Source organism: Cornus florida, unplaced genomic scaffold (genome assembly GCF_030987335.1).
Source record: "Cornus florida cultivar Cherokee Brave unplaced genomic scaffold, ASM3098733v1 CherokeeBrave_3.0.0_Hap2_Chr09, whole genome shotgun sequence".
Taxonomy (NCBI): Eukaryota; Viridiplantae; Streptophyta; class Magnoliopsida; order Cornales; family Cornaceae; genus Cornus; species Cornus florida.
In genome coordinates, this window is record NW_026775579.1 from 75,687,621 (window position 1) to 75,711,394 (window position 23,774).

Consider the following 23,774-nt stretch of genomic DNA (forward strand, 5'->3'; position numbering starts at 1 on the left):
ATCAAACTTTCTGAACAAACACCAATAAGATTTATGCCAAAATTATATAAAAAAATTAATTAATCAATTAGATTTTAATTTATAAAAAAAAATAAGAAATTCATGTAATCCTTGCACAAATTAATAATCATTACACAATATATAAATAAAAAAACAAACAATAATAAATCAATTTTGACTAACTTAAATAAAAAAATATTGGCAAGTAAAAAGAAAATAAAAAAAAGAAAGAAAGTGATCGAAAAGAATTATGTATGAGATGCAATTTATGATAATAAGGTTATTGAATCGTGATTGAGTTGGAAAGATTTTAAGATAGTCACATTATGGAAAGAACTGTATTTGAGTTGAAATTGTAAAATAGACACATTATGGAAAGAACGGTATTTAAGTTGAAATTTTAAGATAGTCCCATTAAATTTTTATATAAGTAAGTTTTTATGGGGATTCTATAGTAGTCATTTAAATCACTCTTCTTTAGATTATATATAAATTATCTTTTGTTAAATGCTAATTAAAGAAATGATTATTATTTTTATTTTTTTGGGGGGGCCAAGTATAGATTTTATATCATACATTCTATATTATTTTTATTTTTAGCTATCTTAAAAAAAAAAAAATCCAAAAAATTAGGAGGGGCCATGGCCACCCCCAGCCCCCTGGCTCTGCCCCTGGTTTAGGATGTAGTAGATTAGAACTTGTTTGTAGGCCTGACTCACCATTATTTCTCAGGTGTTCGTCAGTTCCAGTCTTAGAGATTGTTCGTGCCCAGCAGAGACAGTCATTCACTATTCCGACTCCACGTAAGACTTTTCTTCATGTTTTAGTTATTAGCTTTGTTTCAGTTTAGTTTTTTTCAGTTAGGATATTATTAGGGGTCCACAGTATGAATTCCTTATTTGTAGTTTAAATAATTACTGGTGTCAGAGGATTGGAGGATTTTATTATAGGATTTTTAATTATTATTTACTTGAGGATTATTAAGTGAGGATTTATTATTTAATTCCCTCTAGCTTATTATTTATTTATTATTCTTTTTGTATTTAATTGCTTGTTTAAATATTAATTATTTGATATCTCTTGTATTCTGTGCTCAGACTTGATCACCCGTGGCTGTAGAATCAAGGGGTATCATAGCTATTATAAAACTGTTGTTAGTAAAACGCATTTATGCGTTTGGTGACACATTGCATAAAGTGCACTTTTTATACTTGAAGCACTTTTAAATTTGTTTGGTAATAATGCTGCTTAAAATATTTTTATTACTAATTTTACTATATTACCCTCACACTAAACATGTGCTAATTCCCTAATATTAAATATTATAAAATTTCGTTGAGTTCAATAATTTATTTTTTAAAATATCACATATTTTGTTTATGATATCGAATTTGTATTGAGTACTAAAATATAAATGAATTAAACATATCTTAATGATGATTAATTTGTATCTGATTTGGAAGGGGTTGCAAAGTCTCAAAATAATTTAAATATTGTTTGCTATTTGTTTGTAACAGGGCAAAATCGCATTTATAAAAAATAAAAAGAGATTAAATTATCTAAAAAAATTTGTTACCTAAAAACATTAACTTTTATCCACAATTTTAAAAGTTACAATTCTTACGCAATTTTTTGAAATGAAAATGTTTTTAGTAGTGTGATAATACAAAGTGCTTTCCTTGAGATCTTTTTTAACCGTTAGATTACTGAAGGTGTAAGACTCTTGATGCACCCTCAATCAGCAAATAAAATCTATATTCAAACTCAGAGAGAAAGCGCCTGTTCATTGATTCCCCAATCGCTCTTCGGTGTCTTGAGTCTTTTGACGGAAAGTGCTCGACATCGCCGGCCGAAATACGACAATGGCGACCACTTCGGATGTTTCTAATCGGCTACGACTACACAGGTACATCTTCTATAACTCCCATTTCTCTTTCCTGTTCTCTGTCTCTTCAAATCAAAAACCCTAAAATTATCATTTCTAAAAGTCTTTTTCTTTTTTTCCTTCAAAATTTTATACTCTTTTTTTGTCGAAGCCCAACCTCTTTGTCTCATTTCCTCTTATCAATTCTGAGTTTACCACTGCAAACGCAGAAATTGGATTGCATATGAAATAGAAATTAACTATGTTAGTAACCCTCATTTTAGATGAATGCAGGGTCTAGTGAATAAGATTGATTTATTGAGTATGGTAGAAACCCTTACTAACGACTTTCCCTAACAAAACTACCTACCACCGAGGTTTTCTAAAATTTAAATCTTTGATTTGACCATTGAATTTTACATCTAAAAGATTATATATATATATATATATATATATATATATATATATATATTTTTTTTTTTTTTCTCAGTAAAAGATTATATATATATAGAGAGAGAGAGAGAGGGAGGGAGAACATAAAGAGAGCTAAATATTCTCTTTTTCTATAATGATTTTTTTTTTTCCCTATCTCAGTGACCTAACCGATTTTTTTTTATTGATGTTAAGAAAAGTGATTTGATTTTATGTAATGATTTTATTGCACTTTTTCTTCTTTGCTTAGTATTTTGCCACACTTCATGATTAACATAGCTGTAATTTTCCTGTCATAGTTAAGGTATATCTAAAATTTTATTTTATTTTATTTTTATTATTATTATTTTTTCACATATCTAACAATTGGGTTTTACTGAAAAAGAACTTTATTTCTATGTAAAAGTATACTTTCTTGGAATTTTGTAATTCTTGGTTGATACTACATGGTCCATTTATGTTTTATAATATTGGGTGTCCATTGTTTTTATTATATTTTGAAGTTGAGTGAGAATTATATGTTCTTTTGCAGTTAGCAGAATTGAATTGGAATGCTAAAGACAATGCCACTTGGTCAGGTTTAATTTTTTTAACTAATAAATTTATTTGTCTGTTTGTTTTGGTTATTCCCCTTGAACTCTCATCTTCTTTTGTTCTAGTTTACTGTTAAATCTCTTGTTAGTTAACATCAAATACTCAATTTGCCTGTGATTTGAACAATCTATATTTGCTATGTTTGTTGATTAAATTTTTATTTTTTTTAATCAAGCACATTGTGCCCCCGAAATGAAATCCCGGCTTCATCCCTAGAGACAATAGAACACCACCATTGTGTATGAGGGACAATTTGAATTATTATTATTATTTTTTTAAAAAAATAAGTAAATTTAAAAAAAAAAAAAATTGTTTCAAATAAACCCAAAGTGTTTTTTTTTTCTAGTTAAAAAAGCCCAAAGTTCATACGCCCTTGGTTTACTCTTTTGCGCACTTTATTATTGTTGGAATTTGTGTCTCAAATTCCTATTCTAATCATATTTCTATTTTAGAGTTGTATTCTGTTTGGTAATTTCTTGTTTGGCAAGTCTTGGTCTCTAAGAAATTGTAATCATTCTCCAACAAGGAATTAGGTTTGGAACTCTATAAATACATAGGCTTTGGGTTGAGACTTATGAGATTGAGAGAGATTTAGTCTCATGAGGGAGTTGATGAATAGAGATAGTTTATGTATTGGTAGGATAGGGAAAAGCCCAAGGGTTAGTGGTACATGGTGAAAAGACATGTGTGTGGTGTTGGTACTCTGTTATTATAATATTTCTATGAATTATGGTGGAAACTCTTCTCATCCGTGGATGTAGGTCCCATTTGGCATAACTTTTACTTCTGCTTTACGTAGAAGAAAAAGAGAAGTAGAAGGTATCACTTATATTTGGCGGGCAAAACGTTTATTAAAGTTATTCTACTACTAATATAACCATTTTGCCCTTAAAAGATTTTATTTTTTATTTTATTATTATTTTTTTATCATTCGTCAACGTAAAGTAGTTTAACTTTTTTTTATACCACTCTTTTTAAATATATACGAATAAACTATTTAATATAATAAAATTTATTCTTACATTATATATAATAATAAAAATTACAAAAACCATTTGACGGTTTAAGAAACTTAGTAAACCACATGAATGAGTTAATGGTCCAAAACACTCACCGCATGAGCAAACGTACTTCTACTATAAGTAAGTCATTCTCACCGTCAATTAAATAATAATTATTTTTCTATTTTTTGAACATAATATATATTTAACTCATTTTATAAATTCTTTCTTCAATAATTTTTCTTTCTTTCTATAGTGTTTGGATAAATTGAAATATTGAAACAAATACAACTCAGAGAGAAAAACTATAAACCCACAGCTTCACAAGCAAACCTAGACAAAATAAAATTGAAGACAAAAAGGATATGAAGGCAAAAAGAATATGCTGGTAGCTAAGAATGAATCAAATTATAGATTGCGAAGAGCGAAATATATATATGGAGGAAGAAAGAGACTTTTTGTCTCTATTTACAGAGAGATATGAACTTGGCCGATGAATCAAGGACCAAAGCCAATACTAAGAAACATGAAAGTCAAGCTTGAAGAGCAATTTTTTACTATATGAATTTTTCAGTCCCTCTCATAAAAGAAAGTTCTGTATCAAGTATCAACCTACCTTCCATAAAGGTATCAAAAGGCCGTAAAGCCCCAAGTATGAATTATGAATCGAAGTATGGCTCAATGTCTCTATATATTTGTATGAATCGAAGTATGCCTCTTTCTTCCTCAATGTTTGTATGAATAGAAGTATGCCTCTTTCTTCCTTAATGTCTGTACGAATCGAAGTATGCCTCAATTATATATATATATATATATATATATATATATATATATATTTTTTTTTTTTTGTATATGGTTGTATATTACTCTGGGTTTTCCTCCGATTGAGTGCTCGATCATATCAATCTTTTGAGTGTCAAGGGAAATGCAGAGACGAGTTGTGCAGCACTAGGGTTTGGAAAGAATTAAAGGTCTTTTTATTGGGACATGCTTGGGATTATTATTATTTTTTTATTTGGTAATAAAAGGGGTACGCTTGTTATTTTAAAAAGTTTCATTAAAACACCAAAACTCTTCCCGTGTTGTTTCAAAAGAGCGTTTTGGAAAAGTTAGGGGGTGCCAGCTTCTCCAAAACGCTTTTCCAAGACCCAAAAGCTCTTTTAATAAACTAGCCAAATACTACTTAAAATAGCTTTCAAGCCCAAAAAGCCAAAAGAAACGTTTGAAAAGCCAATCCAAGCAGGGTCGTAGATTGGTTTTGGTCGAACCACGTTATATCTTGTATTTGTGTGTGATTGTTTTGTTGGCTTTTATTGGATCTTTATATTTGTGCGCTTCCTGTCAGAACAAATTGGTATCAGAGCCAAAGGTGAAGGAGATCCAAGAAACACAATAAGTCTAAACATGTGTTGCAACGGGCTTCAATTTTAGGTGGAGTCAATCAGCTTGGTTACATGGGATGGAGCTCGAGTAGTCAAGGTGGAGCCTTGGAGGTTTGACTGATCGAGCAGCGTAGAGTGTGGATAATCGGAGTTTTCCAGGAGGTTTGTCAAGATTGAAGCTACAAAAGAATTGTCCTCATCAATGCCGTGGAAACAATGATCGACTAGATGTAATTTGAGACAAGGTGGTGATTATTGGAATTTGTGTCTCAAATTCCTATTCTAATTATGTTTCTATTTTAGAGTTGTATTCTGTTTGTTAATTTCTTGTTTGGCAAGTCTTGGCCTCTAAGAAATTGTAATCCTTGTCCAAAAAGGAATTGAGTTTGGAACTCTATAAATAAATACGTAGGCTTTGGGTTGAGAATTATGAGATTGAGAGAGATGTAGTCTTACGAGCGAGTAGTGTTGGTACTCTATTGTAGTCTTACAATAGAGTACCAACACTTGGTACATATCTTTTCACCATGTATCACTCCACGAGCTTATCATTCATGGACGTATGCCAGTTTTCAGATAATTTGGCTAGGTTTATGTCCAAAAAGGTTTAGATGCTAACATGGCAAAATCAGGACGAAACAATCATCTCCCACCATTGATAGGCAATATTACATGTTCCCTTAGGCTATCAAACTTGGCATTTGTAGCACTACTACCACCATATTCGTTGGCATTTGATCTCTCATCAAGTAAGGACTCTGTCTCCTCCAAATTCAATGCTATTTCAACCCATCGATGTTTCTCTACCATCCTTAGTCCCTCTAGTCCCATTCCTACTTCCTTCATAGAAGGTCTCTCCTCTCCCTTCAAGTTTAAGCACCTCCTTGCAATCTCTGCAATTTCCTTAAGCTGCTCAGCATTTCCATCACACACTAGATGATCCTCAAGAACTTGAAACAAGCGACCCTCTTTCAACGAAGAAAGAAAATACGTAGCTAGACTCCTCTCCTCCTCTGGCCTATCAAAAGAAAGGGCCTTCTTTCCAGTTAGTAGCTCTGCAAGGACTACCCCGAAGCTATAAACATCACTCTTCTCATTCAATTGGCTCGTGTGCATGTACTCAGTGTCCAAGTATCCAAGAGTTCCTTGCACCATCGTACATAACTGAGCTTGATCCAACGGAACCAACCTTGATGTTCCAAAGTCAGACACTTTTGTAGTGTAGTTATCATCTAAGAGTATGTTTGCAGACTTGACATCTCTATGGATGATCGGGGTAGAAGCTACAGATTGCAAATATGATAGAACTTCAGCAGTTTCTGCTGCAATCCTTAGACGGATGTCCCAAGAAATGGCGGTTTCCTTTCTTTTATTATGGATGTGTTCAAAGAGGGTGCCATTGTTGATGAACTCATAAACTAGTAGAGGGACCTCTGTCTCCAAACAACAACCCAATAGCTTTACCACATTTCTATGGTTGATCTGAAAGAGTAAAATCACCTCGTTGATGAATTGCTCAATTTGGCCTTGATCCACTATTTTAGACTTCTTGATGGCCACTATTCTGCTGTCTGTTAAGTAGTCTTTATAAACTGTGCCATAACCTCCTTGACCAATAATTTTGCTATTGTCGTAGTTGTTAGTAGCCATCTGAAGCTCTTTCTTGGTGAAAATTTTGACTGTATCCTTGTTTCCTTCTTGTTCAGAAAGCTGTTGTCGTAACATTAAAACACCATTTTGCTGAAATAATTTTTCTTTGATCCTAACGAGCTTTCTTTTCTTCAATCCAAAGTACAACCAGGAGCTACCAACAAGCAGAACTGTTATCACTGTAGCAATACCTGTAATTGAAATTAGAAAGGAATATTTTACTTCTTTTTGTAAGTAATTTAAGTAAAGCATGAATAAAATACTGAAAAGTCCAAAGGATACCGTACAGTACTGGAAAGAAGTAAGATGAACATAACACAACCAAGAATATAAAACTCCCCCTTATATTTATATCCATGGACAATTTGATGAGAATATAATTCACCAAAAAACTTGGAGACCATAGTATTTTAAGGATAAAACAATCCACAATAATCAGGAAAAACTAACATTTCATTCAAGAACCCCGAAACCTGTTATTACAAATTAGCTCATTGCTTTATCAAAACTAGCCTTCACTTTCAATGTCCATACTTGACCAACTCATGATGGTGCCACCCAACAATTGTGAGGTTTAGAAGGTTGTCTTGAATTACTACACTAACAAAGGAAGACAGTACCTAAGGAGATCACTACCAAAGTATCTTTGTGGCCCAAAGGGTAATATAAATGAATTGATGGATATAAACTATATTCATTTATCTTTCCCTCCTTTCAACTGAGTGGCATCAATTGCTAAGGATATCTGAAAAATTGAATCATCATTATATCTGAGGAGGAAATTAATTAGAATCCATCTAATATACTTACTGACATAAAGAGTAATCACGAGTAGTTGATCAACAACGCAACCTTCTCCATTTGTTCGGCTGTCCCAACAGTATCCTTTGGGGCAAGAACATGTATAATTGCCTGCAATTTTAACACAATGTTTTGGGCACCTGTTGAGACTTGGGTCCTCACATTCATTAATATCTGCAAAACAATTAAAGAATTAAATTGAGGCACATGTCAGGAAAACACTTAGAAGCATTGCAATTAAAGGTTTAATACAAACATAAATATGGTGAATACCTTGGCAACCTTTGGACAGGTATGGGTTACCTTCGTAACCATTAAAGCATCTGCATCGATACCCAGGACCATTATCTGGTTCATAACACTCACTATTTTCTTTACATGCATAGCTAATCAAATTTTTGCCAGCCACTTCACATGTCTCATTACCAATGGTCCAATCAAGCACCAACAGAAGCTTTTTTTTTGTTGTTCAAATTGTGAAGATAATTCTTTGAGAAGTTGAACTCGCTTTCTTCTACAACAAAGGCATAGCTGCAGGGGTTGAAGCCATGTATTTATGTATAATTGTAGTAGCTACTTAGTGTCAAATTAATTTTTCTTACCCCTTTGGGGATGGATGTCTGGCAACATCCAAACCCGGAACAAGAACCATCAGTAATGTCATCCATGCTATCACAAAGGGACATACACCCACTCGTTACCTCTGATCACCTTCGTAGGCATGTAAAATGGCGTTAAGTATCACAACCAACTGCTACGAACTTATTTTGGGTATTAGAGATGGTGAATTTGGTCAGCTTGAATATGGGCTCGTTGTAGGTCGTCCTGTAACCATGCACATCATAACAATCATGAGCGGTAAACTTCAAGACTTGCAACTGACCTTCGAGTCTAATTTTGGTAACATTTTTTGTACTCTCTAAAAATGGTTTGGCAGGATTGAAGGAATTGTTACAGGTGATGAGGAAATGTTTATCAAGATAACAGGCCGGAGTCATGCTGAATGGGTATGGGATGCTTACATTCCCACAATAATCAGCGCAGCCGGGTTTGGCTATGGGTGTATTCGCTGGCGAAGCAGTTGGTGCTGAGGAGAATATCAACAGCACAAGGGAGAGAATTTGGACAGGCATCACAGGCAAACCCATTGTGAGTGACAACTTTGTTTGATTTCTGATGGCTACTTTTTGGTGCATACAGAGTCACAAGCCCTTTTTTTGGTCTTTTTTAGGCACTCTAGTGGAAGACCAAGTCCACTGTAGTGTGATATACAAAGAGATATAAATGTGTCTGCACTAAGTTTGGGCTGAGGTTAGTTGGAATAGTTGGCAATGTTGGTTAGTATTAACTTCATTGAAAGAACCATTTGGTGCAACTCTATCAAATTTTGTGAACAGAAAGAAAATCTCTCTTGCAATATCTTGACTTTGGTTTAGTGATATTGTTGTATATTTGTATGGTCGCTCATTAGCTTATTTATTTTTAGTCCATGTCGTAATAATGTTTATTGCCAAACACAATTTTCGTATGTACCATAATCCTGTTACCATGGTTTGTTTTTGAGTTAAGTGTTGATCGCATAAAGAAAGCACGTAAAAGGGACAAGGGGATGCGAAGTTGTAGCCAAATTTTGTTTGGGCTTGAGTCTGGTTGCCATCCAATTTTGACACTTTTTTTGTTTTTTTGACTTGCTTTCTCTTGTGAATCCCATTGAAAGACGCATATTAGATGAGAGATAATGTTTGGTAGCTGAAATTTATAATTTCTTATTTTTTGCATAATGAATTTTTTTGTTTGATCTTGACTCTAAACATAAAGTTTATTTTGAATCTGTAAATCTTTATGTTCTTTGTGGTGTGTGTTTATTTTTCTATAGTATGTGGGACTAACTTTTTTTCCCTCCGAAGACTCAGGCAAATTGATAATTTGTAACCATAATTGTTATTAAATATATGTACATGTCTTTTTCGTTGCTGAATTGAACAATATATAAACATCACGTTCAACATAAAAATAAAAATAAAAATAAAAAAGAAGTAGAGAAAAACAAAAATGATAGAACAAAAGGACACTGTAAATGAGAGCACGTTGGTAATATTTTTTTTCACCTTTCACTCTCTTCAATTTCCCCCTCCTCTTCGTTTTCAGATTTCCAACTCTCTTTCTTTCTCTTGGATTTCATTTGCAGATGTTCTGTACAGAGTGATTGTTCCTTCGTCTTGTGACCATTAAATGGCGAGTCATTGTTATCATGGTAATTGTACAGAGTTCTGTAAAATTGGGTTTGTTCATTGTTGAGGGTAGTAAGGAAAAATAGCAAAATACAGGAACCCATTTCTTTTACTATTTAGTTTATTATCCAATCACAGAAAACAAATAGAGTTCACAGTCCATGTGCTTCATATGACATGAGAGCACGTTGGTATTTTATACAGGCTTCAGCTTGAATTTAAGAATATTAAGCCCAATGGGCCAAAAGGAACAAATGTACAAGGACAAACTAGCACAAAACATGGCCCAAAAGGCCCAAAATAAGCAACTGAAATTCAATCGAGTTAAAATTCAGTTGCTACTGTTTTTTCTCGAACCTTAAAGAATTAATCTGGCGGATGTGGAGGAGGTCTAGGATCCTTCGCCCCATTTTCCCATTCTAGGGTTAAGAAAGCTTCCATTCGAGTTCGCAAAACCCTAGATTGTAATTGCCCCTAATCTTGTGTAATACAACATTCTTCCATTGACTACAGTGTCTGATACAAACTATGAGTGGTTTTCTGTTTTTGTTGTTTTAAAATCCTTAATCCTCTCTCTCTCTCTCTCATTTTTATTATTTATTATTTATTTTTTTCAACTAACACCAATATGTGTTGTATTTTAGATTCGTGTATTTGTTGAGAATGTTGTAGAGCTCTGAGGTGATATCTGGTGTTACTTGGAATAGGGGAGTATGGGCTTCATGATCTTGTGCTGTTGGAGAGTTCTCGATATATTAATGGAAGAGTGATAGATTGACTGTATATGTTGAAAAAGATATATTTAATAGCATAGATAATGAAGTTATCATACAAAATTTTTGAAGTATGGAAACTCGTCGACGACAATTGTGAAGGTACTCAATGAAATTATCGGTTAAAGTATATATATATATATTTTGTTTTTGTTTATTATGATAGTTTGAAAATAATTTACCTTATTGTTGTTTAACCACCCCCTCCCAAAAGAATTCTCTCCCCCCTTCACTGATTGAAGGTGCTTTTGAATACAACTTTAGTTAATAATAGGAGAAACATTTTTCATAGCTCCTAAGCCAATTTTGCTGCTTGTTAAAGAAATAATCTGATGAAGAACCCTCTAGGGATGTAAATTAATTGATCTTTCAAAGGGTCCTCTGTTTTTTTCCTCCCAATCATTTATTCGTCTTTTATTTCCATCATTGAGAAACTAGTTCTTGTAGTACACAAGGTGGTAAATAGCTGTTGCTAAAACTCATTTTACGACAAGTTACATCACAAAATGTTCTTACAAACCACAATGAAAAGTTCACTCTTGTAACAGGTCTGATCACTTTAGGTTGCAGCAAAACACATTCACACAATATAGGTATAGAAAACGCCATATTAGTGCATCTGCCTAACAATTTCCCAATTACTTAAAAACACACAAACAATATAAAATGGGGGGAAAAAAAACGACATATAAAGAAAAGAGACTGAAAATCAAATTTTAGAAGTCATTGCAAGTAGATAACTACGCAGCTACACATCTTTCATGCTCGACAGGTATAGATGCTGATCATATAGCAGACTAGGACATCACTTGGCACTAGTCATAGGATAGGGCACAGTTGCAGTACACACCTTCAATGAAGATGCATATGCACAAATGGCAAAATAATCACCTCCCACCATCTAATGGCAGAACAATATGCTCCCTAGTGCTATCATACGCATCTGTTGTGTTACCAGTAATTTCAATTCCGAAAGTGTTTGATGTGTCTCCTAGTAGGCACTCAGTCTCTTCTGAATTCAATTCACCATTAACCCATGGATGCTGCTCCATTATTCTTAGTCCCTCCAGTTCCATTGCTACTTCTTTCATGCTAGGTCTTTCTTCCCCAATTACTCGTAAACACTTCTTTGCAAGAACAGCAACCTCTTTGAGCTGCTCAGTATTTCCCTCGTGAACTATACTGCACTCAAGAACTTCAAACAAGCGATCTTCTTTCAACGCAGAAAGAAAATAAATAGCTAGGTTTTTCTCCTCCTCTGGTCTGTCAAAGGAGATTGCCTTCTGTCCCGTTAGCAACTCGACAAGGACAACCCCAAAGCTGTAAACATCGCTTTTCTCCGTCAATTGACTTGTTTGTAAGTACTCAGGGTCCAAGTATCCAAGAGTTCCTTGCACCAATGTGGATAGCTGCATATGATCGAGGGGCACTAATCTCGATGCTCCAAAGTCAGACACTTTTGCAGTGTAATTTTCATCCAAGAGTATGTTTGTAGGCTTCACATCTCTATGGATGATAGGAACCGAAGCTGCAGAATGCAAATAAGAGAGAACACCGGCAGTTTCTGCAGCAATCCTTAGACGAGTTTGCCAGGAAAGTAGAGCCGTCTTACTTTCATTATGTATGTGGTCATAGAGAGTTCCGTTCGTGACGAACTCATAAACTAATAAAGGGACTTCTGTCTCCAAACAACAACCCAAGAACTTGACCACGTTTCTGTGATTGATTTGGGAGAGTACAATCACCTCATTAATGAATTGTTGTATTTGGCTTTGATCCACTATTTTGGACTTTTTAATGGCAACTACCCTGTTATCTGATAAAGTTCCTTTGAAAACTGTACCATAACCTCCTCGTCCGACAATCTTGTCATCACTGTAGTTGTCAGTGGCCTTTTTGAGCTCCTCTGTTGTGAAAATTTTTGCTGTTTCGGTAGACCCTTCCCGTCTAGAGAGTTGTTGTTGCAACATTAGACCACCATTTTGCTGAAAGAACTTCTCTTTGAGCATAATGAGCTTTCTTCTCTTGAGTCCCAAATACAGCCAGGTGAAACCCACAAGTAGAACTGTAACACTTATTGCAGTACCTGCGTTTGAATGATTATTGTAAGAATTTTCAGAATTCTATTTGCTCAACTAGTTGATTGTCCAGAACGTAGAGCATTTCAGAGAACTTGAAATCAGAACGAAAATGCTAGTTCCACTCATCCTAATAGATAATGGATTAAGCACACAAATCACTAGCTTTGTTGAATTAAAATCTTAACAAAGATAAATTCCTTTGTAGTGTTAGTTTTGGAAGTAATTTTGTAACATGTTCTGTAATTTGACTCAGACAAACCAACGAGGTATATTATTCTTGAATCTGAGTTAGTCTTGATCATATTTTAAATTTCACTCTTGCCCATTGCATGGGAGACTGACTCTTTTCTTTTTGTTAAAAATAGGGTAAAGTTAAAAATAAATAAATAAATAAATAAATTTGCCCTTTTGTAAATTGCCCCTTGAACTACAAATGGCCCATCAACTATTAATTTATTTATTCTATTTACCTTAATTTTATTATTAGTATCAATTTATCATAAAAAAAAAAAAAAAATGTAACTACCATTTTTTAAAATGATTAAATTATTATTAAAACTTTATTATTTATAAAAAATTAAAAAAAAAAAAAAAACTTAGTGAACTGAGTTTTAATTTTTTTACCGCAAGAAATACCTTCTTAATTTTTCATACAATATATTAATGAAAAATTAATAAATTACTTCAATAAACTATATGTTCATTTTCATGCAATATATTCATGAAAAATAAAGAAATTATTTTAAATTTTTTACTTAAGATTTTTATTTATACAATTAATTTGAAAAAGTAAAGGTAAATTTATGCAAATTTAATGGAGAAAATGACTTGAAATTAGTATGAATATTTTTCGTAATTTATTTTAATAAGAAAAATAGTTTAAATGTACTTAATAAGAAATTGCATTATGGGCATTTAATGAAATACACTCTAGCCATTTGTGCATTTTGCAACAAAATGTAATAAATAGTTAAGGGAGTATTATGTACAAAATATACTTCAAGGGATTATTTGCAAATTCGAACTTATTTTAGGAAGATTTGTTGCACTTTACCCTTAAAAATATTTTCAAATTGTTTATTTTTTATTTTATTTTTTATTAATGGCAAGAAAATACATCACTCAAACACCAACTTTGTCCCTTTGGAAACTTAAACACTCACCATTCACTTTAAGAGATAGGGGAGATACCACTGGAACCTTGGTTTTCAAGTTGTTGCCAATGACCAAAAAAATGGGACAAGAAACTTATCTTACATGTAAATGTTTCTTACAGAAAATATTTTACAAAAAAATTATATATTTTACATTGAAACTAAACTACACATTTGTTTGAGAAATATTATTGGAAATTTGGAATTCCTCTGCCATTAGAAAATTCACATTTATTTTTAGGATATTAAGCCCAAATGCTTACCTAGAGCAATCTTAATCACCAATAGTTGATCAGCAACAGCAACAACAGCAGTGCAGCCAGTTCAATCTTTTCTGCCGTCTCCGTGGTACCCCTTGGGACATGAACAGTTGTAACTCCCAGCTCTATTTTCACAACTAATTTCACACTGATTGAGTGTTGGATCATTACATTCATTTATATCTGCAGTACAATAAAAAAAGAAGTAAATCACCACATAAAATTAGCAATGAACATACCCAATAATTACATGAATATATATGATTGATAACTTCGCAACCATTAGGGAGATATGGGTTTCCATGGTAACCCTCGGAGCAATTGCAACGGTACCCAGCGTCATAATCAACTTCGTAACACTCACTATTGTTTTTACACGCATATTCAGACGAGTTTCTTGCAACTTCACATGATGTCTCATTTCCAATTGCCCAATCAACCACCACCGGAAGCATGCTTACATTCCGTAAATCGGCAAAACTAGTTGAAGCGAAGTTGAACTTATCCTCTTCAACAACAAAGGCAAAACTGCAGGGGCTGAAATTCTTCACTCTTGTATAATTGTTGTAGCTTGTCAATGACACTTCATAATAGCTTAGTCCTTTTGGGATCGATGTTTGGCAACAACCAATTCCAGAGCAAGACCCATTGTTGACATAGTCTATGCTGTCACATATGGACATGCAACCACTCCCGTATTCATTCTCACGTACGTTACCATACATGTACGCGTAAGTGTCACAACCAATTGCTGTGAACTTATTTCGGGTACTAGAAATCCTGAATTTGGTCATCCTGAGCGAGGGTGTGAATGCAATCGACTGGGTATAGCAATCATAGGCTATCTCCATCAAGATGTTCAGCTCACCATGGAGTGAAATGTTGGTGACATCAATATTACCATAAAAAGGTTTGGGAGGAGTGGTAGTGTAGTTACAAGTTATGAGAAATGCATCGTCATAGGAGCAGCCCGGCTCTGTGCCGAATGGATACGGGATGCTAACGTTGCCACAGCTGTCTTGGCAATCTGGTTTGGCTTGAGCACTTGCTGGTGCTGCCATGGCTGCTACTAGAGTGACCAGCAGAAACATTTTTAGCAAATTCATGGGGGGCTCTTTGTTTGTGAGGCTAGATGAGATATTTGTAATTTGGAAAACTTCTAATTGTTATTGCTTATCTTATAGAAAATCTTTTAATGACGACCAATTCAGCGCAAGACGCTAAAGAAATATACAATTGTATGTTCCGATCGACACAATATTTTTGCTTTCAGAAAACTCCAAATATACAATTTAAGTATAAACTTCTACTTGGCAATTTGCGTCAAAGAAATGTAGCTTTGAGATATTCCATGTGAGAACGCGATTACTCTAAGGTCCATATAGATTGTAATTAAACAAACTTCATTGGTGGAATAATTTTGAAGATCGAAAAGTTTTTGAGATATTCCATGTGAGAACGCGAGTAGTCTAAGGTCACCATAGATTGTAATTGAACAGACTTCATTGGTGGAATAATTTTGAAGATTGAAAATCAAACTTGATGGAACGGTAAGCTTGGTACCAAGTCTTGGAATCTTGGTTTTATAAGGAGCAATTTTTATTCCAATTAATTAATATTATATTATGCCATGTAGTGTGTTCCTATTCAAATATCCTCCTCTAATTTGACTGAATAAAAGGCATCATTCAATGGTAGCGTAACGTGTAACGTGTAACAAGTGTGCTCGTATTCAACTACCCTACTATAGTTTATCAGAACAATATATATATATATATATATATATATATATATATATATATATATGATATTATTATATATGCATGTGAATATATGTTAAGTAACTTATATTTCTTAGTATTTGATATTGTTATATATTCTCATAAACTAATTTATTTGATCAATTTATATCGATATTCTTTTAAATACATTACACTGCAATGGCAACAAATACGCAATTACAAGCCATGGACTATCTCAAGGCTCACGCTCCACAGGTCTTTGGAGTCGACCCTTCCAAATTTCCATTTCCAAATTTCCACATCTATCTAATACTTATACGATGGAACCGATTTGGTTTGAATTAATAATATTCCTCGAAGAATCTCATTCCACGTGCCAATCGAGTCCTCTCGCATGACTGTGACACTTCTGTTAGATTGTTAAATGAGTGAACCTCATTTGTAGGACTCACATCAATCACACTCTTCTCGTTGCTTTGCATGATAAGTTTCAAAACTGCCAACTCGTAAAAGTCTAACAAAAATACAAATATATGAAACGTGTACACCTTTCCCACCCTTACCATGTCAAATGAATTCTTTGCCATGTGTGTTTTAATTTTAATTAGCCAGGTAATGGCGAGATTTTAATTATCATGTTAATCATAATTTATTAAAGTTTAAATTGTTAGAGATATTTTAATTTTTCTAGCAAAATCAAATAAGAAAAAATAAAAGAAAGAAAAAAATTGTAAAGGTTTTCATATAGCTAGAGATAAGTTGTTAACTTAAAACTCAATGGTATATGCCATAGTTAGTAAAATATGGTACGAAAAAAAGATAAATACGAAAACGTGTGAGTATAATTTTAATATTATTTTTTTAAAATACATTTCAAAAATTCAGTTAAAAAAAAAAAAAAACTGGAAACGTAAACATAAAACTATGAAGATGAATACGTACGTGACGTGTATAATACATTATATGCACTAAAAATTCGGGACAAAAAATTCGGCTATAAACATCTTATTATTTTCTTATATATCAGCATATATTTGTAAGAATAATAAATAATATGTAACATATAATAAAATAAATATATTCCAATGGACACTATTATAATAATCATAAAAGAAAATAAACTATCTAAATATAAGTAATCAATAACCCCAAGTACATAACATATATATATATATATATATATATATATATATATATATATATATAATAAATACATAGGTATATAGTGTGATACTTGTAAGTTGTGAAAATATCTTTATATTCTACTTAAACATTTATTGAGTCTGGTAATCTACAAACTTCAAAAAAATTAAAAATAAATAATAAATAATAAATAAAGATACTAACAAATTTTAAAATATCTAATATATATATATATATATATATAGAGAGAGAGAGAGAGAGAGAGAGAGAGAGTGCATCGGAGTGACAACGATGATAGATTTAGAAAGAAAAAAAATAGAGTGATAACCTACTAGAATGACTGAGTGTATTATTTTGAAAGTACAGCTAATGTGAAATAAAATGACTATATTAAAAGATGTAGTTTGTGTGTATTTTATCGTATTTTTTAATTCTGAACGATAAATAAAAATATTTTTAAAAAATTCGTATGTACATATATAATTCACATATCATACACGAATTTACCACATTATTTCTCTGGCACCTTCATAATACAGCGGGCATTAGGAGGTCAATTTTGCTATTTTGAGAAACTTCCTCAGCTATGAACATACTCGGGTTTCTTGGGAACGGATCCTCTCCAATAAAAATTCCATAAGAAAATTAAATTATATAAATATTTAATTTTACTTTATATTTACACATTATTTATATAGGGGAAAATAATAAGTTCTTAAACCGTAAGCTCTGATACCACATCTATATGTTACTCCAATTGTGCACAAAGACCAAGAAACAAATACATGTATCTTGTTTGTCTTTATGCCAGCCATGTAAAAAATATGAATTCTAAAGCAATAATTATAAAGCAACCTCAACCTATTTGCAGTTTCAATCTATACCAGATGGGGCGTTACCACGCTATGCATACTATTACTATGGTAATTCGTGAATTGTCTTATATTCGGTGATTGATCCAAATTACAAACCCATATATTTGGTAATTCGTGAATAGTCTCATGAGACCGATCGGTAATTCGTGAATAGTCTCATGAGACCGATCAAAAACAAATATTATATATATGGGTTTGTAATTTGGATCAATCATCGAATATAAGACAATATATATATATATAGATTTCATAAAAAAATTAAATTATATAAATATTTAATTTTACTTTATATTTACACATTATTTATATAGAGGAAAATAATGAGTTCTTAAAGCGTAAACTCTAATACCACATGTAAACTATAATTATTTGTGTTAAGTCATTCATCACAAAATAAACATGAATCCCATAATCTTATAATTTCATTATTTTCACATAATTTATAATGCATAAATAAATACTAGTTAGATATAAATATCTCGATTCATGATATCAAACCTTGTTGAGATTTAAGTTTAACGTCCAGATCATTTAACCACGAACTAAGCTGCAACTCTGATCAATAGGTAAAACATCTACAACTATTAATCCTACTACTACTAAGGCGCCACGTCAACAACTTCTTTGACACACTAAATATATTAAAAGTTACTGCACTTTCTTAAATATCTAACTATGTTAAATTATAGGTTTAGCCACAACTAAAAAAAAAAAAAAACTTTTTTACTCTTTCTCATCTCTTCCTTCTCTCTCCTATATATAACACACACACACACACACACACACACACATGGCTAGAATAGACCCAATTTGCTCCTTTTCTTGATCCGCCATTGACAACTCTCTCTCTCTCAAACCTCCTCTTTCTTTCTTTATTTCTATGTCGTTCCAGAGAGCTGTGTGTCTCATCGAATTGGGTTCACAAGAATCCATTGAAAAGTGGAGAAAAAATGCTTCAAGCCTTTAATCAACAATTATTCAAGCTTAAAGCCTTCGAATCAATTAATAATTTTAATGCTTGGTGATGGCAATCAACAAAACTGTTCAAACTCTTAAATATATAATATTGGAGAACCATACTTGAATTTCTTAAATCGGATATAAATACAAATTGAAGGATCATAATCAATTTTAATTGGAATTGACAAAAATAAAAAATAAAAAATCGATTCGACAGTAAAGAAGAGAGTTGAATCGTATATAATCTGTAGATATATATATATATATATATATATATATATATATATATATAAGAGAGAAGAAAGAGAGGAGAAAGAGGAAAAAAAAAAAAAATTAAAAAAAATTTTTAATATAGGTAAACTTGTAATTTAACATAGTTAGATATTTTAAGAAAGTGCAATAACTTTTAATATATTCAGTGAATCAAAGAAGTTGTTGACCTTAATAGTCATAGGATTAATATCTGTAAATGTTTGAAGAGAATTTTTATTGGAGAGGATCTGTTTCGATTTCTTGGTCATTGACTTGGGGCATAATTATTTTCCTGATGTAGAATCTCAAATTAGAGAGATGATAATATTGCAACTTTGTCTGATGATATGGCAACTAGAGAGAAAAAAATAGGAAAGCTAATTAAAAATAATCTATAAAAAAATCATTCATCGAGGCGATTTGGTAGAGAGCCTTTGTGCTAGAAACGCGCACGTAAGAATAAAAGGAAAAGGACAAAAAAAACAGGAAAAGAAAAATATTTGTGCTGACCAAACCAACGACATGGTCCAGAGCAGAGGCGCTTGGCCCGCTATCAAATAGGCTATATTTTTTAGACACTTCCTCGACATTTTTTCGTGAATACTTAAATTGACATTATTTAACATTTCTAACATAAATTTAATAGATAATCTTGAAGTAATAAGAACACAATAAAATATGTATTTTAGGATATCTTGCAAAAAACAATTTATGATTTAAACATAATATTGGTGTCATTCAATTAATTCATTAAATTGTTTTTTTTAATAAATCAATTCATTAAATTTTTCTCTCGACAGATGAACTATAGCACATATAAAATTGTATATTAAGCATTTATATCTTCAAATGAACCATATTAATTAGTTGGACTAAGAAACAATGAAACGTCCTATAGCACATATAAAATTGTATACTAAGCATTTATGTCTTCAAATGAACCATATTAATTAGTTGGACTAAGAAGCAATGAAAACGCCCTCTCGACAAATGAAACTTGCGCTTATAACTGTCATTTTACTTTTATAATTTAGAATAATTAAAGTATATCAAAGAGAAAAGTATTTGGTCGCAGTTTACTTATCCTTACAGACCTAAGATCTTATCCATTCAAATTCGATCTTTTCTATTCAAATTTGATGTAATATAGCAACTAGAGAGAAAAAATAGAAAAGCTATAATTCTCTCAATTATCTACATGTGTGAATAATTAAAAATACAATCTATAAAAAAAAACATTCGTTTGGGCGATTTGGTAGAGCGGAGAGGCTTGGCCCTGTATAGGCCCAGGGTCAGATCTATCGGGTTGTCCACCTATTAACGGCTGGGTTCTGTTGTTCCTAAATTTGACAAGCCCAGACCTAGCTCTAGGGCTACGTTAGATGGCGAGTTGGTGGCCATGTTGGCAGGCCATTCTGGTGGGCTGTTGGGAGGCCAGGTCATTGGACGGTAAACGGGTCTGATTTTATTGGTCAACTCACCAGGTCTAATTCTGGGATTAATTAGCTTAAATTTAGGTCTAATCCAATCAAGTTTAAATTAAACTATAAATACAACTAAAATGGCATCACCATCGGATGATGCGAGATTCTGCGGCGACCCGAAGCGACGTCGTACCTTAAAGGAAGAGAAAGATGATCGAGTACCGGAGTGGTACTGGCCTAAGAGCCTCCAACGATCAAGTCAGTGCTAGATTATGAGGGTGGAAAGAAAGTTCAAAACTCTCTTAGGGATTTGTGTCGTACCTTTTATATTAACCTGAAAGCCCTCTTTATAGGGGTGTCAAGTTGTATTAAAGGAGGAGTAGTATTCCTTATATTTTTCCAACACGGAAAGGAGAACGTATTCTTATCCTTATCCAAGATAGTGGAGTTTATCCTGATTTACAGCTTTGTGTGACGGTCAAACTTCCTAGCTGAAGAGCCCTCATTAGTTGCCCCCCATTCTCGGGTTCCTATGTCGAACGTAGAAAATGTAAAGATTTATTCCCTAACTTATTCTTCATCATGCCATATATATATTTACACGATTATATATTTTTTTTATGTGACGTTTCCGATTTTCGGCACTTTCCATTTTTCCTAAATTTCGTCGAAGTAAGGGTATTTATGTCTTTTCACGTTTTTCGTGTGGGATTGTGGTTGGGTCCAATTGCATTTGGTGCATTTTAATTTATATGATGGTGTGACATTTAAATGGTGATGCATTTTATATGGTGTAAAAAATTTCAAGTAAAAGATAATGAGAAAATAAATAAAATTCGTGGGGCCTACCACTATATTAAAAGTGGTCTACAGACTACAATTCTGCCTTCTCATTTCTCTCTCCCGTAAGTTCCTCTCTCTCACTCTTGTTCTTGCTTTTTCTTTTTCATGTTACTTCAAATCTTTGAAGCTTGATTCCATCTTCAATCCTTGGAGTTTTTGAGTGCTGTTTGAGGCAAAACGAAGAGCACGACGAGCTCTACGCATGTGTACCAGAAATTCCAGCTTTGAGCCTCCTTAGGGACTTCGAAAATTTGAACCCATTTTAAGGGTTTTGTTCAAAATCAAGGTAGGGGTTCTTAATCCATAAAGTCTTTTGCTTTAGTGAAGTAATCCCTCTTAAATTGTTGTTTAGCATGATAATTTTGTTTAGAACTTTAGTAAATTGTTGGTTGTTATGTGTATATATTAATTGTGCAACTATGTGTGGTAAATGAGTTATGTAAAGAGCATGTTTATATGATGATTTATATATATTCGTCTTGCTAAAATTATATTGTATAAAAGCATGTTGTAATTTCTTTAGAAATCTTTGTGAAACTATGCTTCAATTACTAAAGTTGAATTGGTTATGGAATAATGGACATGTATATGGTATTGATGCATCTGTGCACTTGCATTGGGCATGAAGTGGGAGAATTTTTCCTTTGAAATAAAAAGTGGAATTTTGGAAAAGAGTTTTTATGAAATGGTTTTATGAAAACCCGGTCGCCGCGGGGGTACCAAAGGACCGGAGTGTTAATATAGCCTGAAGGGAACTAGGGAGTCGCCCTAGCGTGGTTGAGCTAGCTGGGCCCCATAATGATGCCGCGGGAATACCAAGGGTCAGGGACACTAGTCAATCCTTCTCTCGTGTCGCCGTGGGGTCACCAAAGGGCGGGTTATATTAACAGTTTGAAAGTGATGGTTTCGAATGTTGAAAATGGGAAATGACGTCAGCATGCATTGCATTCCATGACATTGTATTGATTGTATTTGAATTTGGTTAGCATGTTGTATTATCCCGACATTGTGTGATCCCCATTCTTATTGATCTATTCTTTGTATGGATTCACAAAGACACAAGATGCGTATCTTAAGTGCTACCTACTGAGCTTTATGCTCACCATATTATTTAATAATTTTTTTCCAGGCAACGGGAAAGAAGTGGCGGATGACTTTCCACCACAGGCCTAATTTGGATTAAAAGACTTCTTTTTGCTATTTTTGTATTAAGTCCCATATTTTCGTAAAATCTTAGTTTGTTATATTTGGTATAGAGATTTGTGAACTGTTGCTATTGTAACTATATTTTGGGACTGTAATTATGATAATTTGGATTAAACGGTATGTAAATGTTCCACTGTGAGATGAGTCATGTTGAGGTATAATGAACGGATGGATGGGATGTTGGAGTATATTAATTGTATTATGTGTTGGGACAGGTTGGAGGTGTTTTGAAAGGGTAAGAAGGGCCATTGCGTTTTTTTTATTTATTATTTGAGCAGGTGGTTGTAGTCCTCTTGTTAGGGGAGATCATGCCAAATTTTTTTTTATTTTAAAAAGGGTATCAGTTTAGGGTCGTTACAAAAATGGTATCAGAGCGATGGCTCGAAAACCTTAGGACGACGAGTAGAGGCCTATGTAGGATTGCATAGGAAGTTGTTTGCATTACGTATGAGATTATTTGTTACGTGTTTAGATATTTGAGGAAGCATGCTAAATTGTTTACTTGCCTATGTGGTATATGTTAAAGTGTTTAAATGTTGAGCAACACGCCTACTTGTTTACTTGCTTACCTGTTTAATTGCCTACTTGTTAATTTGCTTATGTGATCACATGCTTATATGTTATATGTGTGCAGCACTAAGTTAAACGACCCATGAGTAGGTGTTATTTTTTTAATATGTAATTGTTTAGCAGGCATCTTTTTATGTTGTATTAATTTTGCAAGTTATCCCTTATGACTGGGGTAGGTATCAGCATTATGAGCAAGGGTGATGTGAATAGCACAATCTACCGGAACGTGTTGTTCCATTGGGAGTCTTCTTCCTAGAGACTAGTAACGGTGAAAGGGTTTGATCTTAGGTGTCTTTCTGGATAGAAGTCCTCATTTTCTTACACGGGCGAGGGTTTGTGTTGTGTTTCCTCGGTGTAACGAATGGACTCTTGGGATGATGGATTAGTAGAGTAGGGTGTGTGAGTCATGGGATTCTTTTCACGTACGCAAAGTTGATGTGATGTCACAAGATATGAGGTGGTAAGTAGTGTCTAACTTCTAAGGTTCAGGTATTGTGCAGGTTAAACAAGGCTTGTATTTGAATTTTTACTTAGAA

At 33.1% G+C, this 23,774-nt stretch overlaps 1 long non-coding RNA gene and 2 pseudogenes across 1 annotated transcript; 1 reads left to right on the forward strand and 2 right to left on the reverse strand.

The window, feature by feature from the left end:
* Window positions 1-1,756: 1,756 nt before the first annotated feature.
* Window positions 1,757-5,700, forward strand: LOC132274464 (uncharacterized). The gene is made up of 3 exons (XR_009470432.1): window positions 1,757-1,906; window positions 2,829-2,874; window positions 5,237-5,700. It is a non-coding gene; the product is annotated as an uncharacterized LOC132274464 (long non-coding RNA).
* A 215-nt stretch (window positions 5,701-5,915) lies between these two features.
* Window positions 5,916-8,872, reverse strand: LOC132272890 (wall-associated receptor kinase 2-like; annotated as a pseudogene).
* A 2,494-nt stretch (window positions 8,873-11,366) lies between these two features.
* The window catches only part of LOC132272891 (uncharacterized), a 29,014-nt pseudogene continuing 16,606 nt past the window's right edge, over window positions 11,367-23,774 (reverse strand).